The sequence below is a fragment of the Protopterus annectens genome, chromosome 2.part1 (assembly GCF_019279795.1).
Source record: "Protopterus annectens isolate FY-2018-M chromosome 2.part1, PAN1.0, whole genome shotgun sequence".
Classification (NCBI taxonomy): domain Eukaryota; kingdom Metazoa; phylum Chordata; order Ceratodontiformes; family Protopteridae; genus Protopterus; species Protopterus annectens.
Window position 1 is genome coordinate 413345562 of NC_056729.1, and position 6000 is coordinate 413351561.

The 6000-nt window shown below is 39.8% G+C and overlaps 1 protein-coding gene across 3 annotated transcripts in view; it reads right to left on the reverse strand.

Moving 5' to 3' along the window:
- SMAD1 (SMAD family member 1) overlaps positions 1–6000 on the reverse strand; it is a 1397665-nt gene that overhangs the window by 1346954 nt on the left and 44711 nt on the right. The gene's annotated exons all lie outside the window — the stretch shown is intronic.

The window sequence follows — 6000 nt, forward strand, 5'->3', positions numbered from 1 at the left end:
AAAAATAAAACCTAGAGGCAGAATCCGTTTATTCTGAATATACCAGGAAGACTGTTTTGCTACACTGCAAAACCTAAAATCGACAATTGTCTCTTCAGGAGTTGAGCCTTCTTCAGCTAAAAGGAAGTACAAATGGGGCCCGTCTGATTTTAACAGTTAGTTGCAGATCACCACACGAGAGGAGAAATGCTTCACTTTTTTAATAAGGCAATGCCGAAGTTGGATTATATGTGGCCTTTGTTTTTCACAGTCACATCACTTTAGCATTAATGACAACAAATTTGCTTCCAGATGAGCCAATTATGTTTATATAGTAAATACAGAAATTTCAAAACAGACCATGGCTTAAGTATTTTTTATTTTAAAAGCAAATTTCAATTTCTAATGAATGCCCTTTGAAGTCTTGCTATGCTGGATTCAAAGGATCACAGCATTAAAAAACATTAAGAAATAACCTAGCCACCTAACCCAGAAAAAAAACAGGTACTCTACATCTCCCCATGAAAAACAAAGAATGGGGAGGAAGTGACCTGCACCCAGTGCAGGATTTGAGGATTGTTAAAAAAAAAAAAAAAAAAAAAAAAAAAAAAGGTGTCATGCGTAGATTATCACTCACTTAACAGGAGTATTAGTAGACTGGCCAACTGACCATTTTCAATCAGGACCACAGTAAACCATTTCTGCATTTGAACCACCAATGCAATGGGCCTCAAAGGTTTTCATTATTACCAAGCCAAATCTGATAAAGACATGGGTTTCAGTGTCACAGTTCATTTAAAAGGAAAAAGAGGTTCTGAAGGTAGGTTAGACAGGAAATAACTCAGACAAGTACACACAGCTTTCCAAAAAAGAGACTACAGCTTCTGCTAGGGTCTGCACAGGTGCAAGCTGTAAGGGAGAAAAAAGCCCACAATTAACAGATTTCCTCCTTGCTGAACTTAATACTAATCAGATGTTATGCAGACACAAAAATCCCTCTTCAAATACTCAATTCTGTACAGCTAAGCAAGATTGGTGTGTGTTGCCAATTTTATAGTTGTCTGAAAAGGAAAATCAACCGTTTCATCCAGGCACAAAGCATGCATGAGAAAAGACACCAACTAGTATGCGTCACTCTGGACATCTTAAGCAAGGTGTATGCACAGAAAAACAAACATTCGCAGATGTGTAGTCTACCCAAAGACTTGATTACTTAAAGGATGCTTAAAAAGTAAGTGTATGGATAGCAGAACTGGTCAGGATTAATCTAAATTTTATTTTGGATTGTGCACCATAAGAAGGCTCTTCCTGATGAGCAAGTGACCAAGGTAACAAACATTTAAACATGCTGCCATTAGGGGGAATGGCATCTTTAAAGTTACATTAAGTGCGCCAGAAGGGGGTAGGAGTACAACAAAGACAGAACAAAACAAAGACTAGGGAAAATGGGGACTGCCAAATTAAAGTATGAAAAAAGCTCCTTAAACTGCTATGTTGGAGACAAGACTGCCAGCACACTGTAATAATCCCCAACAGTATCAAAAGGCCCACAACTGCAATGGCAACATACCATACATATTAGAAGGGAGGCTAACCCCGATTATCTAGAAGACAAGTAAGTGAGCATCTCTACATACACAAGTGAGTAGAGAAAAAGGCAAGGCAATATTTAACAGAATTTTCTTTGGAATATGGAAAGACGTTGCATTACAGGGAGAATGGCCACATTTGTTCCAATTAAACTGGCTGGCACAAATACATAGAAAAACTGTCATGCTAGATGAATCAGCCTTGAAATCCACCCGGGGAGGAGTCAACTGTGAAACACAAAGCATGCAATATCTAAAAAATGAGATCTGGAAAGCTATACTATGCTTCCACAGAAAAATGTAAATGTGAATCATCAAAACATTTAAAAATCATGTGCATTACGGCAAAATAAAAATGCATCTGCTTTGCAGTCTGCCTTTTTCATATAGTTCACTGGTGACTTGATGCAGTTATATTCCTATATGAATGTAAAATAATTTTATGGGAAAACGAGTGCGTGTTAAAAACAAACACGAAGCTCCACAGCTGGTCCTCTCCCCAGTCTTGGTGCACGGTTGTGAAGGGCATTATTCAAGCATATCAAGTCAATGATGGAAGTTGTCCTATTTTGGTATTCACAAGAGGCATAGCATCACTGAAGGTACACAAACACACCCCCCCAACCAATTCACACATGTACTGTTAAAAAGGAGACTGAGAACGTGTGCATTTCATTGCTTTTTTCCCCACCACCACATCTAGCATCAAAGGCAGTATGCGTAAAACACAGGCTGTCAGTAACATTTAGCGATTATAGCTTTATTCATGTACACCTATCGCTTGTCTAGTGGCCCAGACCTTTTGTTTTTGCTTCTCTATGTAGGTGGAGTAATTACCAGATGGCACAACACTTGCACCTCCGACGCCATGTCATCACAGCACTAGGAGTGACTACATAGGCTGCAGCAGGTGTTTTAAAGTAAGCATGTAATTGTTAAATTGCTGCAAATTTCTAGGCCACTTTTTTTAAACTGATGTAGCATCAGCTTATTCACCAACAGGAACACTGAATGATTTCACTCGAGAAGACTTTCCCCTGCACGTGTTTTTTAAAGTGTAGAAGCTTTGCGGGGTGGGGGTGGGGGGCAGTTTATTCACAGAAAAGTTTCTGAACAAGGGTAGGGGCAATTTTCACATAAGCTTCTGCTTAATTCACCTTTTAAATTTTACACAACAGGGTCCAATGGGACTTACCTTAGAACTCTGGAGGGGGACCCTTTTGTTTTTACAGGAACATGCCTACTTAATACAGATTTGTTTTGAGATTATAAAGAGCTTTTTTCTGAGTTACTAAACTTAACATTACTCTAAATACTGCAAGAAAGCTAAAATATTCCCCTCTATTTTCAAACAGCAAAGCATTTAGTTTTAAGAGTGAAGAAAGTCATCTATATTTGGCAGTGATGTGCTACCTACACATTTCGGCATGGAATGTCCCACTGAGGGTATGAGAAAAGGCAGTAACCAACAACTACACATTTATCAACCAACGGTGTTACCAGAAGCTGGGAGGAAAATATTTCACTTAGTGAAAACACAGAAAATGCAGTAAAATTTAAGGATAGTTTTACTTCGGGGGCTGGTGAAAAAAAAAATAGATGGAACCCTTCAGAAGAGAGAGAGGGCTATTAAGTCAGTCACAGCCAGTGGGTTACAGGATCCAAGGCAGCAAGGAGACATCGTAAAAAATAAAGTCAGAAAGCAAGACTTGCAACAATCCTACACAGCTTGAACACAAGTCAAATGTGGTTTAGATAAACAGCAGCAAAGGCTGAACTGAATTCTGCGAAAGGACTTCCTGTCCCTTGAGACAGTTTTAGTGTGGAGGGGTAAGACTTCTTGCATGTAGAAGAATTAAAGACTTCCACACGGATTACAGAACAGTTTAAATGTGCATTAAGTTTATCCTCAAAAGAGCAAGTATAAAACATGAAAAAATCCACAGGTATACCACAAACTGAATGCAAGTACACAACTGCTGCGGAGCAGACTATAACTAGATTCTTATATCCAAGTCTGTCCGACAACAGACGATTCTTTGGGAAGCTTTATGAATCAAAGCTTGCAAAACTACTGCTCCAACACAGAGCTCCTTGAAACTACTAGCATCCTTAAATGTGCCTAAACTGCTACTTCCCTCAGATCACATGCTACCTAAAAGGGTGTTCAGTACCAAAGAACTTGGTCACCTTAGGTCTTCAGCAAAGGGATAATTTGGAGGAGGGGGTGGAAGAAGAGTCATAAATGGACAGGCATAGATCAAAGGATCCAGCATTATGTACGCAACAAACAGATACCAAAAAAAAAAAAAAAAAGGGGGTGGCCCCGAAAGGAGCCCTGGTTCTAGAATGTCTAAAATTGTAATGTCTGACAAAGATGAGCAAAATAGAGCAGGTTGCTGATTCACATATTTCATCCACTGAATATTTTTTAAAAGGTGGCTGTTGAAGTGGTCACGGATCTAATGAAATAAGCTTTTGATATATGAAAGACAGGATTATGCCTAGAATAAAAAGAAAGCTCAGCGTGCTATACACATGGAAAGGGGTACCAGTTTCTTGCTAGGTTTATTTGGGGCAAAAGAGAGTGAGCCCAAGACCGTTTCCCTGAAAGATTTAGTTCTACAGAGAACTGCCTACAAACATCTAGAGTGATGAGATGATATTCACCTCTGTTGTAATGGCTTTGAAAAAAGGCAAGTGAATTGGGAGATTGAACCAGACATTTTGGAAATAAAGGGGATTGGATTGATTTGTACAAAGTGAAATTCATTCCTTATGGGAGCTTGAGTAAGGAGGAAAGAAAAGGCTTGCAATTCAGAAATTCTCTGAACTGCCACTAGAAAATCAGTTGAGCTGAATACTTAAATTCAAAAGGAGTTTACGAGAGTGTCTTTAAAACTAGGTTGAGGCCTCAGTGGGGTGCAGATTCTCTTTACAGAGGGACGAGGAAGAAGAGACCCATTTCAGACGGCCTTACACAGCTTATGAACAGCTCCAGCATAGGAAACCATTCCATTAGGAAAGTTGGATATGGTAGCCAGTTGAACTTGCAGCATGAACTGAACAAATGCTAAATAAAAAGCAGAACGTACCCAGATTAATACACTAAAATGGATCTAAGCAGTGTACAGCTACCTACATATAAAAGCATTTCAATTTGCTGCAGTAAATTATGCGAGTACATTACAAGAGGCTGACGGTACAAAAGAGTGGCATATAAATGGAATTGGATAAACTTGAAATTTGCAAGTCCAACTGAAGCAAGCTGGATAAGTGAGTGATTCTGCCAGGGTCCTGGAAGACATGGCACTTCTTAAGGAAAGGCCTTAACAAAAGGAAAAAAGGTCGCTGGGGCCAGTATTGTGCAATGAGGATTACACTGGCTCTGCATTTCGTTACTTTCTGTAAGAATCTGGGCATAAATGACAGTCTGGCAGGCCACTGCTGAACTACATCTCTCAGGAACTTCTTTGGCGGAATCAAGGTTATGAAAATGCTGCACTGTGTTGGGGTCAGGGAGGCAGAGGTCACAAGACTCTGCCCACTGTTTGAAAATATGTTGAGCTACTGTTGGATTAAAGACTACTTGAGGCACGAGAAAAAGCTAAAGCTGCACCTGTAAGCAAGGTAGTCTTCCTAGGGATGTGTGTTACTATCAAAAGTGATGAAAAACAAAAGCTACCACACTCCAACAGTTTCTTGGCACAAGGGAAATGACTTTTTCCTGCCCTACCTACTGATGCATCATACCACAGACCTGCTATAGGTCTGAAAAGATGACTAATGGCAAGAGGTCCTCCGGTTCCTACAATGCAAAGACACCTCTTCGCCAAGATATTGATTTTCATGAAGACTAGTTTTCAGTCAACTCCAAGCTGCTTGGGCCATCCCCCCTTCCCCGAAAATGCAATCCCCACCAAATGAGAAGGTATTCATGGTAGCCATCACTGGCATAACAAAGTTCACCCTAAAACAAATGTTAAGAGACAGCCCAACACCATTTTAAGTCAATCATTTACTATTAAAAGCCAGTGAAGTATTCTTAGGTGAAAGCGGATGGACCCTAATATTACAATGGAGGATGCCATAAGGCCTAGAACAGTTGCAAAGTACAGTTGTGCAAGAATAGGTGTGGAAATAATCACCGCTACAGTACCTCTAGTGATATGGGTTCAAGCTTCAAAAGCTTTCAGGGCAAGTTCTACTCAAACTATTAGTCAGCTCAGGGTGAGCAGACAAAGTTAGGTTTGGATGCCATACCCCTCAGACATTTTCATGCCAACAATGGAAAACTAAAGCCATGACAGGACAATACTATACACTCAAAAGCATACAAAAAAAAAAAAAAGGGGGGGGGGGGAGACATGGCTGCAACAATAAAGCAAAAATCTACTGTTACAGTAACTTCACTTACACAACTGTATTATAT